We start from the raw sequence: 25,992 nt of genomic DNA on the forward strand, positions 1-25,992 counted from the left end.
CAGCTCAATGGTGAAAGTGGAGGGTGTGACGAACTTTCTGAAGCAGATTTTATCAACTGCCCTCAGTGTCTTTTGTGGGCAAATTACTCAATTACACTGAGCCTCAGTGTAGCTTGTATAAAATGTGAGTCAGGGATAACTTCAACCTCATGTGGTGACTGAGAGTGAGGGGCACAGATTTGGAGTTCAGTCAATGTGAGCATTCCCACAGTCAGCCTTGAACAACAGCATTATAGAATAATCTCCTATGATTTATCATATATAAGACATGGTGATACAATAGGGAAATGGACTTCACAGCCAACGTTATAAAAATCAGAACCCTTGAATCAAATGGTAGCAATAGCTTTAGGTGACTTGGGGAAGTATAAATCCTAGACAGTAACAACTCTAAATTAGTTTCCACTTGACTAAGGTTTTTTGATCTCCATTTGTGAGCCCAAATTTGAGAAAATGTTAGATTCATGAGGTTCCTTTCTTGCATCACTAGAGATATCCTTTTAATCGGTTAAAAATTCAAGTGTAACATCTCTTCTTACAATATATTACAATATCACACTGTGAAATGTGAATCTAAAGTATCACATAATTTGTAATTCAGCTCCAAGCTCCAAGGGAGTGAGAGAAGTCTTGGAAATGGACTCTATAATCACACCATCCAGAATCAGAAGGAAAACACAGCTTGTCAGCATTTAGGTTTTAACTCTGAAGTACGCTGTATTTCTGATACTTACAGAAAAGAGCATAGTAGCATAATATCTATTTTTGTGTATAAAGATGCTTGCCTGACCTTTAATATGTCACTTTGGAAATGCATTAAACATTCAGAATAGGCCAAAGACCAAGTTCACCAAAATATATTCACTTATTCATCTATTGATTAAGAACTGATATAAGCAAATATTTAAACCTACTATTATAACCTACAGATAAAACTGGAAATACAACAGTAAATATGAGATACAGCTTACCTAAAAAGGAACTTCTAGATTATTGGGAACTCACAGTTAATTTAAAACAAATTAATAAATTTTGTCCATGTTATAACTTTCTAGATCCAAAAGTAATTGTTTTTTTTTTTTTTTTTTTTTTCAAATTCTGCCTACACGTTTCCTCTGGTGAATGGAAATTTAAACAAGATGTGAATCTTATTGTGATGCAACGTTATACTAAATTAAATAAATAACATTTTTTTTTTGTCTGAATGATTCATCTACTTGCATCTTCACTTGCAGGTATATGAATCTTGTTAACAAGACCCCAAAAGATTACTGGGTGTCATTCCACTTAGGGAGAGAATTACAGTCTTAAGCACAATTTGACCACCTGTCTTTCCTGCTGTAGCACCAACCATTAGTGCAACACGGGAGATGATTTACATCACATTAAGGAATCATAGGTCTCTTTTACAACTTACAAATTCCAAAGCTGATTTCCCAAAGCCTCAACCTCACAATGCTCTTTAGAGAGTGGCTGCCTGAGGAACAGTCTTGGCAGCACCTGGAAATATTGTTAGAAACAGAATCCTTGGAATCCCAGTGAAGACCTAGGGAATCAGAGGCTCTGGGGCCTAGCAATTTGTGTTTTAAGAAGTTCTGCAGGTGAATATGAAGCACTTTCGAATTTGAGAACAAATATTCCCACCTAACATCATTCTCTTGGGATTGGTTCCAAGCCTGTCCTTCCCCTTCCCTGAATATGCTTGGCTGACCTTTAATATGTCACTTTGGAAATGCATTGACCACGTGGTAGTCAGTAGATGGTGGCTATGGAGCACTGGAAACCTGGCTGATCTAACCAAAGTGATTTGTAAGGGTAAAAAATATACCCAATTTCAAATATTTTATGAAAAATACACAAAATAGTTCAGTAACATTTTCCATATGTATTATATACATTGAAATGATTGGTTTGATATACTAAATTGAGATAAGTATTAAAATTAATTTTATCTTTTATTTTTGCAAATGTGGCTGCTAAAAAAAAAAAATCTAAACTGCATTAATGGCTTTCATTTGTCCTAATATATTTTTTCTATACTTTTCTTTTCAGGGATTTGCTTTTTAAAAAGCATTTACTCAGCTCTAGAGGTATGATTGACAGAGAAATTGTATATATTTAAGGTTTACAACTTGATGCATGTATACATTTGCAAATGCTCACTATAATCAAGCTAGTTAACATATCCATCATCTCAACTTAATTAGCATTTTCTCTCCTTTTTCTTTCATTTTTTAATTTTTTCTGGTGAGAACACCTACACTCTATCCTCTTAACAAATTTCAAGTATGCAATACAGAAATATTAACTGTAGTACCCATGCTATATTTTAGATTTTCAGAACTTCTTCATCTTATGTACCTGAAACTTGGTACATTTGGACCCTCTCCACAACTTTCCCATCCTACTATACCTCTGGTACTCTGCTCTCTACTTTTTTCTGACTATTTTCGGTTTTATGTATAAATGAGATCATGCAGTATTTGTCTTTATGTGTCTTATTCTATTTAAAATGTTCTCCAGATCCATGCATGTTGTTTCAAATGGTAGGATTTTCTTCTATTTTAAGCCCATTCCATTGTGTATATGTACAGATATATAGATCTCATTTTCTTTATTCATTCATCCATCTACAGACATTTAGGTCTGCTCTATGCCATGTCTATTATAAATAATTCTGCAAAAAAATATGTGAGTGCAATTATTCCTGTAAGTTCCAGATCCTATTTCCTTTGGGTATTTACCAGAAGTGTGATTGCTAGATCATATGGGAGTTCTTTTTTTTTTTTTTTTTTTTTTTTTGAGGAACCTCTGTGATGTTTTACATAAGACACAAATGGAAAGACATCTGTGTTCCAGGATTAGAATGATAATATTGTTAAAATGTCTTTGCTATCCAGAGTGACCCACAGACTCACTATACTCTTTATCAAAATTCCAGTGGAATTCTTATAGAAAAGAGAAATTAAGATCCAAATAGACAAAATACTCTTGAGGAAAAAAGAACAAAGTTGAAGGTGTCACACTTAGTGATTTCAAAACATACTACAAAGCTACAGTAATCCAAACAGGATAGTACAGGTATAAAAATAGACACACAGACTAATGGAACAGAAAGAAAATCTAGACTTAAATCCACACTTTAGAGTCAATGAACATAATATTAGGAAACAATAGTTTCTTCAACAAATTATGTTGGAGATACTATCTCCAATGCAAAAAACTAAAATTGAAGCTTTATCTCACACTATAGACAAAAAATCAACTCAGAATGGAATAAAGATTTAATTTCAAAATCTGAATCTATGAAACTACTAAAGGAAAACATAGGCTTTCTGAGATCAATCTTAGCACTTTGTTGTTGTTGTTGTTGTTGTTGTTATGGCACCAAAAGATTAGTTTAAAAAAAAGCAAAAATAGACAAACAGGATTGCATTGAACTAACAAGCTTCTGCACATCAAAGGAATCAATCAACAAAGTAAAAAGTACCTGATAGAATGGGATAAAATACTGAAAAACTTTATATCTAATAAGACAAGAGGTCAATATCCTAAATATGTGAGAAATTGATAATTCTCAATAGCAAAAAAAAAAAAAAAAAAAAAAAAAGATGATGAAGAAGAAAAAAATCAAATAACCTGATTGAAAATTAGGCAAAAGACCTGAATAGATATTTATCCAAAAAAGATATAAAAATGGCCCACATGGGGCTGGGGTTGTGGCTCAGTAGCACAACACTTGCCTAGCATGTGTGAGGCATTGCATTCAATTCTCAGCACCACATATAAATAAATGAACAAAAGGTCCATCAACAATATATATATATATATATTTTTTTTTTTTTCAAAATGGCCCACATGTACATGAAAAGATACCACACATCATTAATCATCAGAGAAATGAAAATCAAAAACCACAACGTGATATCACCTTGCTTCTCTTAGAATGATTATTGTCAAAAGGTAGTAAGTGCTGGGGAGAATGTTGGAGAAAAGGGAACCCTTGCTCTTCTTTCTCCTGGGCAGAGCTATCTTGCAGTCTTGTCCTCCTCTTTCTAAAAGTATTCCATTTCATTGGAAGGCACAGTTTCAGAAAACAATAGTGTCATCTAAATACTACAGTGATGATTTAGGATGGACAGCGAAATACAGTGAAAATAACATACTATAATGATCAGCATAGATCGTTGTAGTCAAAAATACTACCATGAAAAATGAAACATCTGTCCTGTGTCAATTCTACTAACAAAAGTAAATACTTGTACTCATTGGAGATTGATTAATTACCTATGGGATTATTGTTTCATGCCAAAAAATAAAAAAACTGGGTATTGAGTCTTGCCTTTGCTTTAGAATTCACATTTATAGTATTTCTTAAAATGGCTTCTTGGAGCTCAATTCACAATAGCTAAACTGTCACACCAACCTAGATGCCCTTCAGTAGATGAATGGATAAAGAAACTGTGGTATAATATACACAATGAAATATCACTCAGCATTAAAAGAGAGTAAAATCATGGCATTTGCAGGTAAACGGATGGAGTTGGAGAATATCATGCTAAGCAAAGTAAGCCAATCCCAAAAAACCAAAGGCCAAATGTTCTCTCTGATAAGTGGATGCTGATCCATCATGGGGCGGGAGGCATGAGGAGAATGGAGGAACTTTGATTGGGCAAAGGAGAGGGAAGAGAGGGGAGGGGGCATGGGAGCAGGAAAGATGGTGGAATGAGATGGACATCACTACCCTAGGTATAGGACTGCACATATGGTATGACACTACATCCTGTACAACCAGAGAAATGAAAAGTTGTGCTGCCATCGTGTACAGTGAATCAAAATGCTTTCTGCTATTGTGTATACCTAATTAGAATTGATTAATTAATTAATCTTTTAAAAATGGCTGCTTGGCTTGTACATATTGGATGTAACTGTTCACCTCCTCAGATCACTTGACCTCACCCATCTCAGTGCCTCTTCCTCTTGCTTTGCCTCTTGCTTTGCTCTCTGGAAGCACTGGCTCTTCCTACACTTTTAGATGTGGCCCAAGCCAAGCATATGGAACCTGACTTACCCCACAGCTGCCATCATAGCCAGGCAACATCACCACTCAGGATAGGGAAGGAGAATTTAGAAGCATGAGGTGGAAGGTGGGTCTCCCCTAGAATAGATTCTGATCAATGGGATACAGGAAATGCCAAATACTATGATTAGAATACAAATTCTAAAACTCACATTGAGGCTTCACCCTCAATATAGCAGCCTTAGGATGTAGAGGGAGGTGCTTGGGTCAGGGAGGAATCCCCCTGTGAAAGGATTAATGCCTAACTGATGTGAGTGGGTTCTCATTCTAAGGGACTAGATTAATTACTAAAAGAGTAGGTTGTTGTAAAGCAATTGTATTCCTCGTGTTCTGTCACTCCCCACATGCCTGCTTTCCTTTCATGTCCTACATGAATCACAAGGTCCTCACTAGATATGGTTGCCAGAACTATGGACCTCTAGAACTGTGAGAATTCAAAATCAAGAGGTAAAATAAACTTCTTCTCTTCATAAATTACCCAGTCTCAAGTACTTTCTTAGAGCAACAGAAAATGGGCTAAGATATTAAGTATTCACAGGCATAGCCTCTATCCCTTGCTTCTAACCTCCAGCACAGCTATCTGGAGAGTCCATGCATGTCTCACTGTTATGGTTTGGATCTTTGTTTTATTTTTTGCTTTTGCTTTTGCTTTTGCCATGAGATGACCAGCTCTGCCCTATTTCATGGTCCTTGACATGATATGCTACCTTGCCAGAGGCTCAAAGCAATGGGAACAAGCAACCATGGACTGAAGCCTCTGAAGCTATGAGCCAAAATGGACCTTTTCTTATTTTAAATTTATTTTCTCAGGCATTTTGTCACAGTAATGGAAAGCTAACAAATATACTGACCAAGTATACCTGCCAAGTGAGAATGTGTCTTTCCACAGTTTGTTACAGAGCAGAGCTCAGGGAACTGACAACTACCTTTATACTGTGCCTCTGCCTCACATGCCTGCTCTTACAAAAGTTTGTTTTTTAAACACAGGATGGGAAATCTAGGTGAGATAAGGAGGGAAGAGAAGTAGAAAGAGGTAAATAAATTATATATAGTTGAGGTCATGGATAAGTGGTCTCATGAAATGGTGATGATATATGGAGTAAGGAAGAGCAACGAGAAATTTCTTTATTGAAAATAAAAATATTTAAACTGAGGAGATTGTTTTCATTTCCATCCTAATTAAGGAGAGTAACTTTTCCAAAGTTTTTTATTTGCAAAATATAGTTAATTTTCTCCTGTTGAATTAAAATAGCTTCTGCAAGTACCAATCGACCCACTTTTTTACTATAAATTTAGAGGCAAAATACATTTCCTCCAATAGAAAGCTTCTCTGAAAACTTATTCTCAGGTCATCTCCTGCTAGTTGTGAATGTGACAGGAAAGCTAGCTCATTAGTAACTGTGGTGATGTTTGTGTGGGAAGACATTTTACTTTGCTGTTTGACATTTTTCTCTATAATGTGTAATCTACTGAGAGAAGCTAATCCTTAACTCATCCTGCTCAGAAGGAAGCAAAGAAATTGTTAATTATCTCATCGACAATCCAAGTATGGCAAGATTTGGTTTGGAGGTTTTGCATTAATGAACTCCTCCCCATTCCGCAAGGTGGCGATCCAATGGCAGAATGTCTACCGATACCTGCCTTAAGTGTGCATCAGGCATACACCTAGGAACATGGGAAAAGTTCCTCAAATGTTTATAAGCAGCTGGAGAACAAGGCAGTCACATTCCTATAGGAGCAAAACTAAAGGATTAAAAAAAAAAAAAAAAAAAAAAAAAAAAAACCAAGTAAAGCTAAGGGGAAAAGTGACTGTGACATAGCAATCAAAAGGGATGTGACTTTCTAAGAGAAAAGTCATAAACTATAGAATCTCTGGCTGAATCCAGCTCACACAGACAGGTTTTCTTCAGTGTATTTAATGTGTTCTATAAAGTGAATTAGTTGCCAAAATTTAAAAATTGGCAGACTGTGCATAAAAATACAATCCATATTTTTGACTTCCTTCGAAAAAGAGGTTGATCCAACCACATGCCAGATGGCTTCTGCCGGATGAGCAGAGGAACATTGCTCTCCCCAATTCGCCACTGTCCCCACCTGAACTCCTTTCCATCATTCGTTTTGTTGCTTGCCTCCTGAAGTCTGTTTGTGCTCTCCGTTAAGAATTTCCTCACATTTAAATTGCACCTGACGGACAGCCAGGTCTTGATCACTGAGATGTCCTTGGACAATTGTTCTCGAACATGGCCATGCACTGGAATTAACTACGGATCATTAAACATGGTTATCACCAGTTCACACTCCGTATTAACTGAACCAGAACTCTGGTGGAGGAAGGTGCCTCACTCAGGCAAGAGAGATTTACAAAGTTTGAGAACCACCATGCCTGAAAACTTCTCAAACTCTGGAAACAAACCTTCCTTTCAGAGAACTCACTTAACCAGGGAACACTGCAGCAGGAGCAGCAGGGTGGCAGATGGAATGGCACACAAAGGGAAAGGGAAAAAATAAGCTGGTGAGGTCAGGAGTTTGTAGAGCTGGTAGAACATGAGGGAAAAAACCCAGGAGGCATTGACAAAAGTGGCTATCCTGTCACTGCCACCAGCTCTTCCAATTTAAGTGATCTAGTTTGATATGCACTCGCATCAGTATTTTTTATTAGAGCTGCCTAGTTTTTCTAAGGAAGAGCCAGGTTTAAAAATTACTTGTTTATAATATTTAATGCAGCTTAGAAAGTTTAACTGGGTTGGAGACATTTAATTATGCAATGACTATAGCAAAGAGGCAACCTGGATATTGTGGAATAAACCAGCAATTTAAAATGTTATTTCACATTTTCAACGTGTCTAGATCTGACCTTCAGCTTTCTCTAGCCTTTTCATTCCCATTGAGAGTTGTCATATCTCCAAAATTAGAGGGTGAGTTTAAAATTGGCAGGATCTACGGTATCATTTAATTTGCAACCTATATTTGAAGAGCCTACCAGATGCTTATTTCCATCTTACTTCTGCTCTGTCTCAAGAATCTAGCATGGAGCCCGGTACCTGGCAGATTCTCAAAAAAGTTTGTTGAACTTAGAGGATAGCTCAAGATCTTTTATAAATTCTAACCTCTGCCTCTAAGTTTTCTGTGACTCGGTTCTCAATTATAAAATAAAACACACAACATATGGTTCTTTTTTTTTTTCAACTATTTCTTAAAAGTCCTAAAATGTGGCCCTATTTCCAACTAGTTATTGGTTAATTTAAGTTCTTCCAAGGACTTTTTCCATAAATTATTCAACCTTTCATTACCAATTTCACCTGCATGTAATTTCTTTCCTCCTCCTCCTCCTCCTCCTCCTCCTCCTCCTCCTCCTCCTCCTCCTCCTCCTCCTTCTCCTCCTCCTCCTCTGGCCTCCTCCTCTGGTTCTAACTGAAGGAGAAGGGCAGGCAGTTTCCTTTCCACTCCAGAAAACAAAAAACCTGAGGCATCATAGCCAGATGAGAAATAAATATGAAGATCAATGTATTAAAAGTTGTAATTAGAAAACGTGAGAACAGGGCTGGGAATGTGACTCAAGTGGTAGTGCGCTCGCCTGGCATGTGCGGGGTGCTGAGTTCCATCCTCAACACCACATAAAAATAAAATAAAGATATTGTGTCCAGCTCAAACTAAAAAATAAATATTAAAAAAAAAGAAAACATGAGGACATTCAAGTGAACCATGTATACACAAAAGCAAAAATTTAAAAAAAAAAAGGAGAAAAAATATATAATATGTGGCCAAGATGAAGACAAAGTCTTCAGGAGAAATGTTCACAGAAAGTTAAAAAGTGAGGAGTCCCTGTTTATAAACCTGTAGACTTTCTGAAGCCATAAGCCATGTTATTATTAATCACCATCCAAGCCTGAACATCCCTACTCCATAAAATTTTTTCCAAATAAAACTACCTTCGGTCCTATTGTGTCACTTGAAAAGGAATTCCTAGCTCATACTTGAGAATTTTGTCTCAGATTGATGACAGCAACAATTCTCAAGTACCCTCCACAGTACCTATGCCTGGTGATAGCTACATAGAGTTGTTTTTCTCCGATCCTTTTGCGGATTGGGCTTTGTGGCAGATTGTATTTTCCAAAGATGGTCCCCAACTACCTCCAATCCCACATGCTATTCTTCAACCTTGCACTCCATTTTTGAGAATCAGAGTACAAGTCCCATCTTCTTGAGTCTGGACAGATTGTGACTTTTTAGTAATGGATAGAATGTGCTGAGGATGTGACTTTGTGATTTTGGAGACAAGAAAATGAAAGGTGGTAAAGCTTTCACCTTCTTTCCTAAAATGCTTGCCTTTGGAGCCCTGAGACACCATGCTGGAAGCACAATTTCGTCAAGTCACTGTGTTTTAAAGGAGCCCGAACTAATACACAGAGAGAGAGCACAGTGGGAAAACTACATGCAGAGAGAGAGGCACAGACAGCCCTGCTCAGCTCTAGCCATGCTATTCCATGAGATACCCAAGCCTGTGCGACCCATTCATGTCCTCCTGGAATTTTAGGGATCAACAGAAACTATGAGTTATACTAAAAAGTAATTATTTTAAAATAATTCTTCTTTTTATTTGCTAAATTATGGAGTCACTTTTTTTTTTTTTTAATTCATCAATTGTAAGTGGAACACATTTTGAAATTGACTGTGTCCATTCCTTGACTATGGAAGCTCCTCTTTATTCAGTGGTGTGCTGGTAAATATTAAACAACCAGCTTTTGGGGGGCAGAGACCCTAATCTGTCGTACTTACTTATTATCTTAGTACAATTTCAGACTACCACAGTGTTGCAACTGAAAGTAGAGTTGGGAAGAGTCACACATAGCATACCATTGTAGTTTTTCTACCTCATGGATATAATAAGTATAAACCATTTCAACAGTGTAAATATAGTAGTAAATTATTTTTAAGAAATTAAGAAATGGTGCCTTTTAAGTTTGCACAATCTGTGTTGATATAATTACTGTATTCTAAATTGATACAATGTAATACGGGATAATAGCTGTTTTCCAACCACCAGGTTGAACAGTTGCTGAGAATTTAACTCTTGGCACCAGCACAGCACTGCATTTACCTTTTTCTCAGCTTTGCATATTTCTCAGCCATTCTATAAATATCAGAGCTCAGTGGAGCCATTTAAAATGACGAATACGTTCTCTTTCATGTGAATTGTTTCTCACCCACTGAGTCCATTCAGTTCATTCTCCGTGTTCCAGTGACCTTTGACATTTTGAATGTCCATAGTCATCAAAATCATTAGCAGCAGTCATTATTTGATGCCCTACAAGTATCCAACTTGTGCAAAATGAAAGACATGGTCTTTCCCATCACCCTTTCCTTTCTGATATCTCCTTCATCTTGCTGAGTGGTGTCATGACCCACCTGGACCCTGAGCACTCTTGCATCCCACCGTCTCCCTTCCCTGTCCAGGAACAGAAAATCCTGTTATGCTACTCCCTGAGGTTTCTCAAATTTCTTTCCTTTTCTCTGCTTCAACGGTGACAATCAGAGCTCAGGTCTTGATTCTTTATTGATGGAGTATATCAAGAGCTTCCAAACAGTCCGTCAACCTCTGGTACTCTACTTAGCGTTCTTCACCTTGACTTTCCAAGGTTACCTGTTCTCTAGGCTCTACCCATTCATGCAAGGCTGTGAGGAGCAGTAGCATGTATCATAAACAGTTCTCCATGGTTCCGTTATCCAGTGGTGACAACTGTAGGAGTCGCCATGGGGCACATACAAGGTGTATATACACACCTGCATCTATGTAGTGTCTTAACTCAGACCACATATGGATAGCCTAACAAATAAGCTGAATTGCCCTTCTGTCCACTATCTAACTACTTGTGGAATTTCATTATAGTTCAGATAATGAGATTGTTCATAGGTCATTATAAAGCTTTTTTTTTTAATTTGGATTTATATTCTCTCACTAATCCAACCAATTGAAACTGAAATCTATATAAGAGCTATTTGCTATTATCCAGAGATTCTTCTTAATTTTTCACCTGAGTTACACCATGGGATAGAGCTATAAAAATACAATTACAGGCACTTGATTTAATGTCTCGAGAAAAGATTCCCTAAGGAGTTATGTCATTTTGATCAACCTTAATTTATAACAACAGAACCATCTGGATCTGATTTCTGTGGCCATCAAATTTTTAAAAAGATCAGACAATTTATCTGCACTCCACCTCTGAGCTGCATCATTTCATTTAAGTGACAGGAGCTGCATGCACAAAGATATATTGGATTTTTTTTTATTAACCCTAATTCATATACTCAGTATTTTAATCTTAATCCTACAGTATTTAGGTTTAGTATGACTTGCTAGAATGAATAAAATTCATTGGATCATAAAGGGAGATAGAAAAGTTAAATGATCTGAAATACATTTTATAGGAGACTTTCATTTTTCAATAAAGCTTCAGAAAACATTACCCATATTCCACAGAAAGGAATATATTAAAGCCACATTGGAGATTTCAATAACTTCTGATGTTCACAATGGATTATTTAGATGTTTATAACCGAAGGGAAATGTTTTCCATCAAAATCTGGTGAATTATGTTTTCTAGGAATATGTTTCCAATACAATCCTATGCGCTGGGCCAAAGGGGGGAGGGGGAGAAAAAGGTTTAGAAAGCAATCTATCTTAGAAAGGGTAACAGATTTTACTGAAAGACCTTCCTGTGCCTAATTCCCACATAGAGAGTTTCTCAGTTCCTTAAATCTGACTTCATCCAGACAGCCATACATAAGAGTTGTTTTCCCCTCCCCAGCACCTGCCTACTGGATGCTATTCTGTGCTTGTCACCCACGTCTAAGCGCTGTCAGCTTCCCATTTGTCAAAGGCACAAATGCCACTTACAAAGCTTTACTGCTTCACCTTAAAAAGAAAGGAGAGCATTTCCACACAACTGTCATGGGACTTCTTGCTATCCACTTTGTTTTGATGGTTTCCCACATAGAATAGGATGAATCCTGAGCTTCAGGTAGAAAATAACATCTGATGAATGTTATTCAGATTCTCATGGTGTACTGCTTTAATGGGAGGGCATTTATTTACTCATTTGCTCCTCTATCCTTGTTTTGGGGAAATATCACTTTAACAGGGATTAGAATTTATTGAACACTTACTACATCCTAGGACTGTGTTGGGCATTTCAGACATTATCTCATGCACGCCTCCCCCCATCCATAAAAGACCTTGCTGAAATTTTTATACCCATTTTGCAGAAGGAAAAAAAAGCCTGCAATTCAAATAACTTTCATGTGGCCAAGTTTTCTTTCTCTCTACCCCAACCATCAGCTTTTAGACAGAAATACTGAGTCCTAAAATTAGTAGAAAAAAAAAATTTCCAACTTTCTCTATAAATAGGGTTACAGATTTAGCAAATAGAAATATAGCATGCCCAGTGAGATTTGAATTCAGACATCTTTTTTTGAAGTGTGCCTCATACAATATTTGGGACATATTTATGTGAAAAAAATTCAGAGTTAATTTCAAATTAAACATTAAACGGGCATCTTGTATTTTATCTGGCAACCCTATTTATAAAGCCAGGCTAGGCTTCTAAAATTAGATTCCATTAATGTCTTATTTAAGCAAGGCTTATACAAGATCCCACGGCTCCAGAGATATTTGCTGTACTCTAATCTTAGCTTTGATCCCAGCCAACCTATGTGATTCATGTGGACCCATCACTCACAATATCCCACAGGTCCCTAGGCACCTAGACCCCTCCTGTCCACAATAGGAGAAATCTTCCATTCTAGGTCTCCAGACAGTGCTGTGTCTGCTGCATTATCTGCAGCTTTACTTCCAGACGCAGCTGAAACTTCCTGCTGACCTCTGAGACCCACAAGTCCCTCTGTCTTCACTACTGGTGGCTCTGCTTGTAACAAACCTTCCCAGGTTTCTACATTTTACCCTTGGACTGTCTGAGACACCATTTTTATCATTTTTAAAAAAGACTTAGGAAGAATGAATCTTTTTCCATGACACACAAATCTGGACACTTAAGAATGTTAATTAAAGAAATCAAAGGATCAGGATGGAGGGACCATGACAGATGCAAAATATTATTAAAATAGCAGCACAGAGCACAGTTGGTACTGTGCAGGGTTTACTTGGGCAGCAGTAGGTAAATGGGGGTTTCAGGTGCTTATGACAGTGATCAATGAGAGCACACATCAATTGTTACTTTCTAGTTGGTCCTTCCCTGGGTACAAGTGTCTTGAAAAACTCTAGGACAAATTCCTCTTATTGGTAGGGCTCTAATAGTGTTGAAGAGCAAAGCAAGGCACCTACGACCCAACAGTTAAGACAGTCTCATTCTTTGGGACAATATAGTATTTGAAAGACTCTAAATCAACCACCAGTTTTTTAAGGTTGTGCCTTAAGTATCTCACCTACCTACCTCACTCAGTTCCCAGCTCTGATGGTTGGACTTTCTTCTGGTCCATCAATATGCTGATTTTTAAAGGTTCTTTGTGATTCTATAACTATTTAAAATGAGCATGTGGCGAAACTCATTTAATATCATTTCTGGAAAAAGCTTCAGGTTATTCAAAGAAAAACACTTTATCAATCAGTATAATGTAGTTGTGTGGATTTACAGGTCCTAAATGTGAACCTGATTGCCTACCTAGTATTCACTTATTCTTTTTTTTTTAATTTGTTCTAATTAGTTTTACATGACAATAGAATGCATTTTTGACCCATTGTACCTAAAAGGAGCACAACTTCTTCCTCTGGCTGAATGTGGTGCAGAATCACACTGGTTCACTTATTCTTTTCGGTTAAAATTAAGACAGACTAAAATTATCCCATATGAAAAACACAGTATAAAAAAACATAGGTTAGAAAAACAGACCTGGATTCCAAAGCCAGGTCTGTCACCTGCATGTGATCTTACATGCATGGGTTCATCTTTCTGAGATGAATTTTCTTCACTTATGATAGGGTTTAATATCTACGGAAAAGAATTGTGGTAAACATTTAAGTAGGTAATATTTGTAATTGACTGAGACCTAAAGTTGGTTCTCTTGCCTCTTGATCTTGGCAGTAACTTATTACATTTGAGATTAGTAATATTATATATATATATATATATATATATATATATACACATACACACACATATAATAATAATTATTATTATTTTTTACTTTTTTAAAATTTACATATAACAACAGATTGCATTACAATTCTTATTAGATATATAGAGCACAATTTTTCATATCTCTGGTTATATACATAGTATATTCACACCAGCCAATATGGAAAACAGTATGGAGATTTCTTGGAAAATTGGGAATGGAATCACCATTTGACCTAGCTATCCCTCTCCTCGGTCTATCCTCTAAGGACTTAAAAATAGCATACTACAGGAACACAGCTACATCAATGCTTATAATAGCACAATTCACAATAGCTACATTGTGGAACCAACCTAGATGCCCTTCAGTAGATGAATGGATAAAAAAAAATAAAAGTGGCATATATACACAATGGAATATTACTCAGCAATAAAAGAGAAAACAAAAAGAATATTGTAAATGAGTAGACTAGTACATAAAGCCCTGTCTCAACCACCCCCTATAATTTCATGGGAGAATGAGCCCTGATGGTGGAGCCAGGGGAATCTTGGGTTCAGGTCTTAAACTGACCATGCACTATGTCAGGTGGATCATTCTACCACCCTTCTGCCATCTATAAAACTGCATCTAGGGAGAAGCCCTTTCCTCAGCAGCACTTCATTAATGATCCTATAGTCAAGGCTGCCGGGAAGGAAAAAAAGATCTCTTAAAGATTTGTTAAATGGTTTTGGATCACATGTTCACAAGAATTCTTGAGCAGCTTTGTTTTGAAATCAATGGTTTATCACAATAATTTGTGTCTGTTTAGAAATACAATCCAAATTTCAGTATGGCTCCAAATTTTAAAGGAATTGATTCTTCCAAAGTCATGTGATCCAGTTATCAATATACTGCCCTTCCTAATCTGCTCAGGGATTTCTTTGTTTGTCTGTTTTCCTTTGTGTTTTATTTCATTTTCTTTTTGGGGGGCTTCATGTTATCCCCTGCCCAGGAGGCTCTAGCTACCCTGTGTGTCACTCCATTTACCAAATAGGGCAATAGGAACGTCTTGGACCTCTTTATACATTAAAAACAAACAAATCCTTTCAATTGATTCAGCAGAAGGGAGGGGAAAAAAAACCCACCAAGTGGAATGTTGGTATTTTTTTATAACTTCTAAGTGAACAATCCATTTTAAATGATTAATTCCATTACACTGCAATTTATGTCTAGTGCTAGCTAATGAAATAAATTAGTTTCAACATCAATTCAGCCCTCTTCCCTTTCTTACATGCTCTCATTAGCTTCATCTCAAATGTTTTGCTACAACAGTTTCTCTGCCCTACCAGCTGCACCATTAATGGACTGTTCTTATTGATTACTGAAAAGTCAGATGTAAGAAAGAATGGGCAGGGAGTCTGCTACCATGATGAGTTTGCAGGTTTGTGCCTAGAGAATCAACAACAAGATATTTATTCTCTCCTCTTTACTTTCTAGAGAAAATGATAGTTTTGAACTTATTTTTCTATTGTTGTTTTTCTTGCTGTTACTGAGGGCTGAACCCTGGAGTGCTTTATCACTGAGCTAACATCCCCAGTCCTTTTTTATGTTGAGACAGAGTCTCACTGAATTGACCAGACTAGCCTCCACCTTGCAATTCTCCTGCCTCAGTCTCCTGCGTCAGGTGTATTTACAGGTGTGCACCACTATACCTACCTAACCCTCCGTATTTTTAAAGGACCTCGTACATCTGTAGGTTCTGAAACAATTTTAAAAGATGTGACCCATAGTACTTTGTTTATTACATTAAACAATAATGAAGCACACATTGCAGTGCTTTTCTGTGTTTATAACACCTTCTTACCCACTGTCTTGAATGGTCTTCATGGAAAACCTAGACAATCAAACATATGGATATTTTTTAACTACATTCTATTAATAGAGAAACTGCGAGAGGGTTTATGTTCCCTGATGGCTGAGTTGGAACCAGACTTTTCCTAGTCCCCATTATCCTTCAAAGGGAACCAGAAGTCAAGAATGGCATGTGTAGGTAAGCTGACTGGTAGGTAAGTTGTGTGGTGGAGGAAGACATTTCCATGTGGAAAAAAAAAAAAAAAAATATATATATATATATATATATATATATATATATATATATGATTTCATATATATGACTATGAAAGAAAGTGGATTATATATGATTATAAATATTTTATATATATAATCATGTATATTGTTTTATTTATATATAAGATTGTAAAAGGGTATTTATTAAATATTAGATTGGCTTATAGGATCAAAGACTGGATAGTCCCTGGTGGCTGTCTTTAGCCTGGAGAGCTGGGGGAAACAGTAGCTGCTCCCTCCGAGAAGCTGAAGCTTCAGGACAAAAAGGACCAGTGATGTTGCCCCAGTCTGGGATTGAAGGCCTACAAACTCCCTAAAGAATCGTTGGGGAGAGTCCGTGTTGGAAGAGTGAGGGAACCAGAGTCCACTGTCCTCCGGCCATGGCAGCAGCAATCTGCTGGGCCTTCCTCCTCCTCCTCTTCTTTTGTTGTATCCAGGCCCACGCCTATTACATGATGTCATTCACACTCAAGGCAGGTCTCCCCAGTTTGCTGTTCCACATGCCAGTCATCACTGGAACCGACCTCATAGAACATCCAGAAGTCTCTTAATCTTAGGCATCTGTCAATCCAATCAAGCTGACAATCTGGATCAACTATTTCAACCAGAGCGTAAGAACTGGCTGCCAAAGCAGAAGACACCGAGAAACCAAAGACAGAGGTGGACAAATCTGAAATTGCACAAAGTGCAACTGATTGGGAACTGACAGACACTAGTGCTTCTTGGACAGCAGAAAGACAGGAGGAGTCCTGTACCTCAAGGCAGGAAAAAGGAATTGATGTGCTAAGCTAGAAAAAAGTGGGCTGCAGCCAACTGGAATATATCTGGGCTTTTTAAAATATAATTAACGTGTTACATATTAGTTAAGAAAGAACCTAGACATGGCATAAAACTCTCATTTGAGTATCTTAACTTTGTTTATCTTACAGGGTTTAGAACATATGCCACACGTGGGCAAAATGGTGGTCAGGACCAACATGAATGTAGTTTGGTTGAGTCGAGTTCCTACCCTGCAGCCTCACCTGAAGGCACCATTTGAAACCAATGACCCCGAAATTCAGGGCATCATATTAAACCAATGTATCTGCAAGAGTAGGCAGCCAGTCCCCCGAGTAAAGGTCTGAGGGACTGTAGCCTAGCATGGATACCCTTTGATGGTCAGGGAACAAGTAGATTCAGAGGGCTCTTTAGGAAAGCAGAGCCAGAAGAGTATGGAAACATGACTTCTTAGAGTCACCGTTCAGAAAAGTGGGATGGAAGGGAAAGGATGCCCTGGCTAGCACCCTAGATACTTCAAGGAGAGATGAAGGGACAATATTTCCTGTTCTGTTATTTTACAGAGAATCACATCTCAGCAGCATGGAAGAGTGGAAAGAATGTCAACTTTGCTATCAGAGGTGCGAAATCCCTTATTAGCCAAATAATATTGAAATTTTGTTTAATATTCCTGAGCCTGTGTGTCTATATTTGAAAGAAAAAATTCAACAAGATTCTTACCAAGGATTTATATTCACTAATAGATTTTTTAAATTTCTCCAAGAATATGAAAAATGGCCAAAAATATTTGTCTAACTTCTCTCCCTTTGTCCTTTTCCCTAAATAACTATGACAATTCTCAAATCTGCATTTAAAAATATTTGTCTCAGCAGAGTGGTTAGAAATTGAGAATATGAAATCATATTACCAAGGACCCAATCTTATCATCATCATTCATAACTGTAGTCTTGGGTAAGCCATGTTAATCATTTTTTATTTCAGCAATTTATCAATTATAAAATAGTTCCTACTTCAGAGGGTTGTAGTAAAAAGTCAAGGGAAAAATGCAGGAAAGATCTCTGTGCATGGCTCAGAGAAAGTACCAGTATAAACTTTCCCAGCCACTGCTTTGCCTTATAGAATAGTACTTGCGGCATCTGTCTCCCTTCACTCCATCTGACAGGCCTCGCTTTGGCAGTGCGCTCATCACCACCTGTGGGATACCTGGGTTTGGCTAGCACCCTTCCCTATGCAGAGTGCCTTCATCTCTGCCTGCTAGCATCATTCACCCTCCAGTGCACCTGGATTGACACGCTGGCATCCTACTGACTGAAGCGCCGCCATACTCTCCCACTGAGCATCTCCACTTCACAAAAACAAGCTCAGTCAGGGGCCCTCAGACTTCTTGGCTGTTCCCAGGTGATGACCAAGGAACGTCACAGCAGTTTGCAAGATGAAGTTGCATACTTTACTTTTCTCTGTTGCCTATAGAAGAGGAGCCAGGTTTATTTCAGTCTAAAAGTACTTCGAGGATCCTATGTTAAAGTGAAAATCATTTGATTTGAAATGTAATATTGATGATGATTTTCTCTTTTGCAGGTATTCTCAAATGGAATATCTGTGCATTTAAATATTGATGTACTGTGTAAAATTGGGAATATGAGACCTGTTCAAAGCCAGAGAATACACTAAATCTGTTTTATTTTAAAATAAAGTGGATTTTTAAAAAGAGAGAGAGGATGAGAGGACAAGGTTAGTTATCCGTTTTTGTGTGTGTGTGTTTTTTTTTCTTTTAAGCTAAACCAATTTTGATGAGTGAATCTGGCACAACTGCATATCCAGGTGAGCAGGTATTATTATAGCATAATAGTGCAATGTTTTTTAATTGCCTCATTCTCTCATTTTATTGTGGTTTCAGGCTCACTTCAGCATATATGCATAATTTCCTCAAATCCTGGAAAATTGAGTGTACTTGACTTTCTGTCTTACTCCAAGATTTCGGGCAGGAATGGGGTTTAGTGGCTGCAGGAGCAACCCATTGCCTGATTCTCCTCTCTTTGATGGCTGTCTGACCTTGGGTTCTCTGCTGAGTCTCAGATCCCTCCAACAGCTGGCCCTGAAGTTGATCTGCCACAACATGTCCTCACAGAGGCCCTTAAGAAACACAAGAGAGAAGACAATAATGTATGTTTCTTCAGGGTGAGGAGAGAGAGACCCAGTCCTCAATCTCTTTTCTCAGTACATAATAACAGCCCCCAAATAAATGATCATTTGCCACTAAAAAATACAACATGAGTTAATTAGTTTTCTCTCCAGTCAGCTGGCAATATTTGCACTAAGTTTATATTTAGACCAAATGTTTAGGACTGGTCATCACCTGTGCTTTTGATAAATACAATTTTTTAGTTTGGAAGCTGTCATTATGCCTTAATCCCAACAGTTCTACAGGGAACACAATAAAAGGGAAAATTAGTGCTAAAATGTAAACTACTGACCCAAATTTGGGGCTTGAACAACAGCATTTGCCGACTCCTAATGCTGCTGAATAATTTAAAACTTTTTATCAATTGTTTCCCATTCTTCTTATCAATAAGGGGAAAACCAGTGGTTTATAAGGGATTTATCTCTATCCACAATAACAATGCTACTAAATACCTATTTTTTTTTCCTTTCGGTTTCAAAGCTCTCAGACACACACTATCTCATTTAATTCTCATAACACTCGTGAGGGTTCGCAGACAGGAATTCCAACAGATGAGGAAAATGAAACTGAAGAAGCCTGAGAGAGTTCCAGGAGATCACAGAATGATGAAATGACTGACCTCAGGCTGAATTAGGGTCCTTATTTGTCAAGAGCAGCTGCTGCAGTCTATACACGTTGCCCCAGTATAAATATCACATGACTCCTCTCCACTCTCAAAAGGGAATTTAACTAATTCCATGGTCACCCTAGCTGGAGAACATGCTCCCTGAGTCCCAGTCCTGACCCTGTTCCATGGCACTAAATTAGATTTCTAGATCTATCTGCTCCTTTGAAGTCATCATCCTGTCTCAGGCAGGACCTCCTCAGCTGCAGCAGGGTAGAGCAAAGATAAACCATGCATGTAGGCAGAGCCACTCCTACATGTGAAAATCTTGTTTCCTGGTGGGCTTCCTTCAGGGCAGTGGCTCTTAAACTACTCTCAAGAACATCAATTTCTTGGACAACCTGCTGAAAAATGCCCTGAAGTTTGATTTGCTTTTTCTATCAGTATTTCTCCCCAGAGCATGCAGTCTAGAAAACCCTAAATCGTTACCATAATTATATTAAAAAAAAAAAAAAAGATCAAAGAACTGACATTAATTTCTACTCACTGGACAGTTTAATAGTTCAACTGAATTCCATTAAATGTGATTTCATTATTAATAAATATCAAATGTTTTTATCAAGCATTCAAAGAGTTTCATTTTGTCTTTGTGGCTTCTTTAAAATTGGAATTTAAATTTAAGCCATCTTTTTTCTATGAACACATCTTGCTTTCTGGTCTATCCTGAAAGTTGCTAGTTGCATGTGAGGTCTGTCTGTGTCTTGTTAGCCTCAGGTTCATAAATATAGGTAGCAAATAGCCATCTATGGAAAACGGAGCCCACCAAACCAATCTTGGGTCGGTCAAATGAAATGCAACTAAACACAAAACCCCTGCACAGAGACAGCTCTGCATGATTGATTTGTTGTGCTTTTGTGTTTGCATTAGTTTGACCCTTCAAACAATTTTGTAACATAAACAGGACAAATATTACAAAGTAGAGACAGGACTATTTGACTTCTGTTTGTTTACCCCTCCCACCCCTCCACACACACACACACACACACACACACACAGTTTGGTCCATCATCACTCTTTCTGAAGTCCCTCTGTCCATTGAAGCATCTCAGTATGTCTTCTGTTTCCTCATTCCCATGTCACCCCTAAACCTTAGTCAGCTGGCTTTCAAGAAGTCCCTTCCTTGCAGGACTTCTTGCAGATGACCTCCCAGTATGGTCAGGAATCCAAGAGAGGATCCGGCCATCTTGAAGTGAGGACCCACAAACCTCAGTCTTAAGGAGTACACGGGCAGAGGGCCTGCCCTGAGCCAGTTCTCTCTTGGCCCTGGGTTTGTCAAGATAATAAGATATGACTTCTGTCCTCACTAAGATTCCAGCCTAGTGGGTAAGCAAGTATGAGGTGATCCATTTGTTCTGACAAAGTGACAGAATAGAAGGGGCTATAGTGCACCGAAGGTGTGATTCAGAAAATGACAGTTAAGCTGGGATATGAACAGGAACAGGAGTTGGTCAACTAGTGAGGGTTTGTCAAAGGAAGCACTCTGAACAATAAGATCACTGGCTCTTTTCCCAGGTAAGTCTCAAATTTCAAGACTATCTTCAACACTTTTTTTTTCTTTGTTTTTAGTCATCTAGCCTCATTTCAGGGCTCCTAACTTGATCGGATATCATAGTTTCTACTAAGTATCAGCTCATCCCCTATGACTTGCAAACCCTCACACTTAAAAGACAGTACACAAGATAGTCAACACCCATTTGGGCACGTTGGAATAAGCAGTAAAAAACAGATATATTTGTGTTATCAACAGTTGTTAGAAAACAAGACTGGATTGAAGAATCATTCAGACAGAGATGTGTAAATAGTAGAAGGCACAATGAACATATGATATAAATAGTTCTGGAGCTGGCAGGGGAGCAAGTAGAAAAGATGGAAAAATACCAATGATCAGGGTTCTTCTCTCCTGAAAAGGGAGAAGAGCAACAGAAGACAGGGCATGTGCACAGCAGGACCTCAGAGACCCCCACACAGGCCACATCAGCACCACAGGCAAGTCACACTGCGCAGCAGGAACAGGGAAGCCCTCTGGACTGCGTGGTGGTGAATTCCGCAGGTCCAGTACCGGGGATTCGGCAGCTGCCACAGCACTCATGACTTGGTGACATAACCCTCTGCTTCAGGCACCAGCTGGTCTGAGGAGACAAGGCAGTAATTAGAATAATTAGGACAAATCATCACAGTGAATTAATGAAACACCAGTCGCCCCCTGAGCTCCGTGGTGGGATTTAACAAAGAGTGTAACTCCCAGAAATGCTACAGACAATAAACATTCCTGAACTTCTGTGGCACTGCCTGTGTCCAGGGGACAGTTCATTAGGAGAAAAACAACTTCCCCTGTTCCAGCTTTGGCTGATCTGGTCAATTTGGACACTTGTTTAACTGATTTTTTTATTAGGATAAGATCCTGGAGGTCAGACGGCGGGGGACAGCACAAAGGCATTACAAATGCAATTATTGCAGTTGAACCACATGCAAATGTCCTCTTCCTCGAAGAAAGAAAGAAAAAGTAAAAGCACAAGAATGTTCGTCTTCTTTCACTCTGGATCCTGAACTACAGGCAAGAGTCTGACATTTTGGCAGACCTTCACTCTGATGTGGCCACATTGCATTCTGCAGGATCCAAGTGTGTCTGAGGCACCCTGTGCAGAACTTACATCTAGGATACAGACACAGTGCTCAGCGTGGTCCAGAATGGTTGTTTTCCTATGTAATATGCACAGTTTTCATATACAGTCCTTCATATGTGCAAGTTCTCTTTCCACGGTTATTCATCAGAGGTCAAAGTAAGGTATTTTGAGAGAGAGAAAGAGACCACATTTGAGGAAGGATAGAAAGAATAAAGATAGAAGAAGACAAAAGAGAAGAGACTATGGCTTTAAATCTAAAAGCCCCTTGATTACTCCCCAGGCTTCTCCCTCTTCCCAGCCCTCACTCCCAAAGTTCTGAGAAATCTACAAATCTTAAAGTTGCCAATGCACATTCCAAATGTTATTAGATGGGAGAGACAGTGAGCTTCACATTTTTTTTTTTTTTCTAATGAAGTTCTTCCTCTTTGCTCAAATCTGATACATGATTAAATTCTTTTTCTAATGTGCCAAGAGCTTGGAAGGTCTGAGTAGAGGTCTCTGCTTGTGAAGAGACCTCCTTGAATCCCTCATGGTGATACATTTGCATAACTTTGATCATGGCACAGTGTTTTAATTCTTTTATTTATTAGTTATTTTTGTTCCTCTTCGACTGCACCTATTTTATAAATTAAATTTTATCATATTGTATATATATATATATATATATATATATATATATATATAGGAAAAATAGTATATATATATATATATATATATATATATATATATATATGTATGGATTTGGTACTATGTGCATGTTTTTAGGCATCATCTCAAGGTCTTGGAACATATTTCCTGTAAATAAATGCAGGCTGCTGTAAAACAGATATTATTATCTCTAGGTTACATAAGAGAAAACTGAGATTTAGGTTGATTATGTAACTTACCCAAAGTTACACAGAGAAGAAATGACAGACAAGACTCAAATAAAAGGGTCTAATTTTACAACTTAGACCCTTTCCACTTGAGTCCACAAGTTTCTGTGACTGCCTCTGTCTTGTTAAAGAGTGTTTCTCTGCTTAATGGCATTTGCCTGAAAAATAAAAATAAAGTCCAATCAGTTATGAATTAACATTCTCAAATTCTGCTCTTCCAGTTCTCTGAAAAGTATGATATACTCTACGTTGTAATTATGTTCAATCCACAAAATTAATTTTGAAGGAACAAACAGAAAACCCTATGTTTTCCAGGTGTATAGTAGCTGTCATCAATAACATCCTGGACCAATATTGTTAAAATCAAAAGCAATAGAAGATGAATATGGAAGAAAGAACCTGCAGAAAACATAAAGTCAATGTTTTCAACACTTTAAAGTGATAGCTAAGTAACTGACATTTGCAAGGTGGTCATAAAGTTGTCTACAAAGTACTGAAGAAGGTTGACACAGTTAACATTCCCCCATGGGAATGAGCCTATGCTCTGTGATCTAGCCAACACAGGTGCATGAAAAACAAGTTAAAAAAACAACTCCAAGTTCCTAATGACTTTAGGGAAATGCCCTAGTTACCCATCAGACCACTTTCTCTCAAAATCTGATGATTTTGAGGTTGGATGATGGTATCCATGTATTCTTATCTTTCTGGCAAGTAGAACTATCGAACTATCGTTGTACTAGCTTTCCCATTTAAATTCCATAACAAAATTATAAGGTAGATAATATTTATTCCCACTTTTAAGGAAAAAAAGAAAGAAACCTTGAGTCTTGCAGAGATTAAGAAATGGTAAGGTCATGGTTAAAAACTCACAGAACTAGGATTCACACTTTTCTTTAGTGAGCATATATGTGTGTCTATGTGTATGCTCATGTTTATGTAAGTGTATACACTGTGAAGAGAAATGATTTCACAGATTTAAATATCACCTGCACTGCTCTGTCTAGATATATAATGTTAGCTACCAGCTACCATCTTGAAACTTAACTTTAAGAAAATGAAATCCTAAAACTGTAGGGGGCATCGCTTCAGATATTAGCCAAGTCCTTCATTGTGCTAAAAGGATCAAACCCCAGGGGGTGTACTGAATCGCCCAGTACTCACAGATTTGGTGGCTGAGCCAGGACTGTCACCAGGAGGGCTCTGTTCCAAGAACAGTATTCATCATGGTTTGAATACACCGCTTCATAGGTGGCAAAGTACACACACACACACATATATATATATATATATATACACACACACCCCAGTAGTGGGGAAAGAGGCTATTTTTCAGTCCGGATTACATTTCTTTCCACTGAAATCTCTACTGCTTTGTCTCCTGCTACGCCCAGGTATTCACTCTATTAGCATCCTCACCAGGGGAAAAAGAAAAGACGATTGGAAACAAAGTGGAGAAAAAACCGTGGGACTCCCACTCCTACCCGCTTCTTTGACTGCCTCTTCCACTTTCTTTACCTAGTCCCCTGAGCTCCTTGTTAGGAAAATCATTTACTGCGCGCCTATTGTAGGGACAATTGGATCCCGCAGCCGGCCAGCGCAGAGAGCGCTCCGCAGGAGCACCTGGGGGAGGGAAGCCGGCCAGCCTCCCCGGAGCCCGGGAGGGGGAGAGCCTCCTGCAAAGGCAGAGGCGGCTTCCCAGCGCAATCTTGCACCACCTGCTTTTTTTTTTTTTTTTTCCCCCCTCTGTCTTCAGAAGGTAAAAAGAGGTCAGGGGGGAATTCAGTTGACAATTCAGCCAAACACAAGGCAGCCACAAAATAATAGCCGCCTCAGGAAGCTGGGATGAATAGCCATTCATCAAGGGGAAGCCTCCCAGCGCGGGCGGCTCAGCTCTGAGCTGCATTTAGCAGTGCTTGGAGCCCAGTGCGGAAGCCCGGCTGCACACTCCGTAGAGAATAATTGAAATTAAAAGTACATTCCAAGGGCTCCAGTACCCTTGCCCCTCTGACCCTCGTTTTGTTCTGCTTTAGGCAGAGTTTATGCTTATGTCCATAAGCTTATGCTCAGAAGAAGTTAAGCCTCTGAGATGCAGCTCTGGTGTGGAGGATGAATGCAGAGCGCTGAGCCCCGGGATGGACTTCCTGTAAGAGTTGCTGGTTCATCCTGGCTCAGCTGAGAGCTCAGCTTTCCTGGGTAAGTGAAGGCTGGATTCCTTCACTGGCAAGTCTTGTGTCCCTCAGTGCTGGGATGTGCCCCACTCCACCCACCTAGGTGGCTGCTGCAGTTTGCTTTTGGAGTCCTTGAAGGGCTACCCCACCTGCTGTGAGTTCCGGAGGTGGTGGAGCTTCAGGAGGCAGGGCCTAATGCAAGGAGCTTATTTCTTGGGGGCTTGCTCTTGAAGGGCTTATTGGGACCTTAGACCCACCCCCTTCCCCTTGCTCTCTCTTAGCTTTCCGGCAGCTAAGAGGTGAACTGACATCCTTGATCTATACTCCCTCCATTATGTAGTGTGCCCCTGAAGCCAGAATCATACAGACAGGATAGATAGGTAA

This window comes from Callospermophilus lateralis, chromosome 9 (genome assembly GCF_048772815.1).
Source record: "Callospermophilus lateralis isolate mCalLat2 chromosome 9, mCalLat2.hap1, whole genome shotgun sequence".
In the NCBI taxonomy this organism is placed as follows: Eukaryota; Metazoa; Chordata; class Mammalia; order Rodentia; family Sciuridae; genus Callospermophilus; species Callospermophilus lateralis.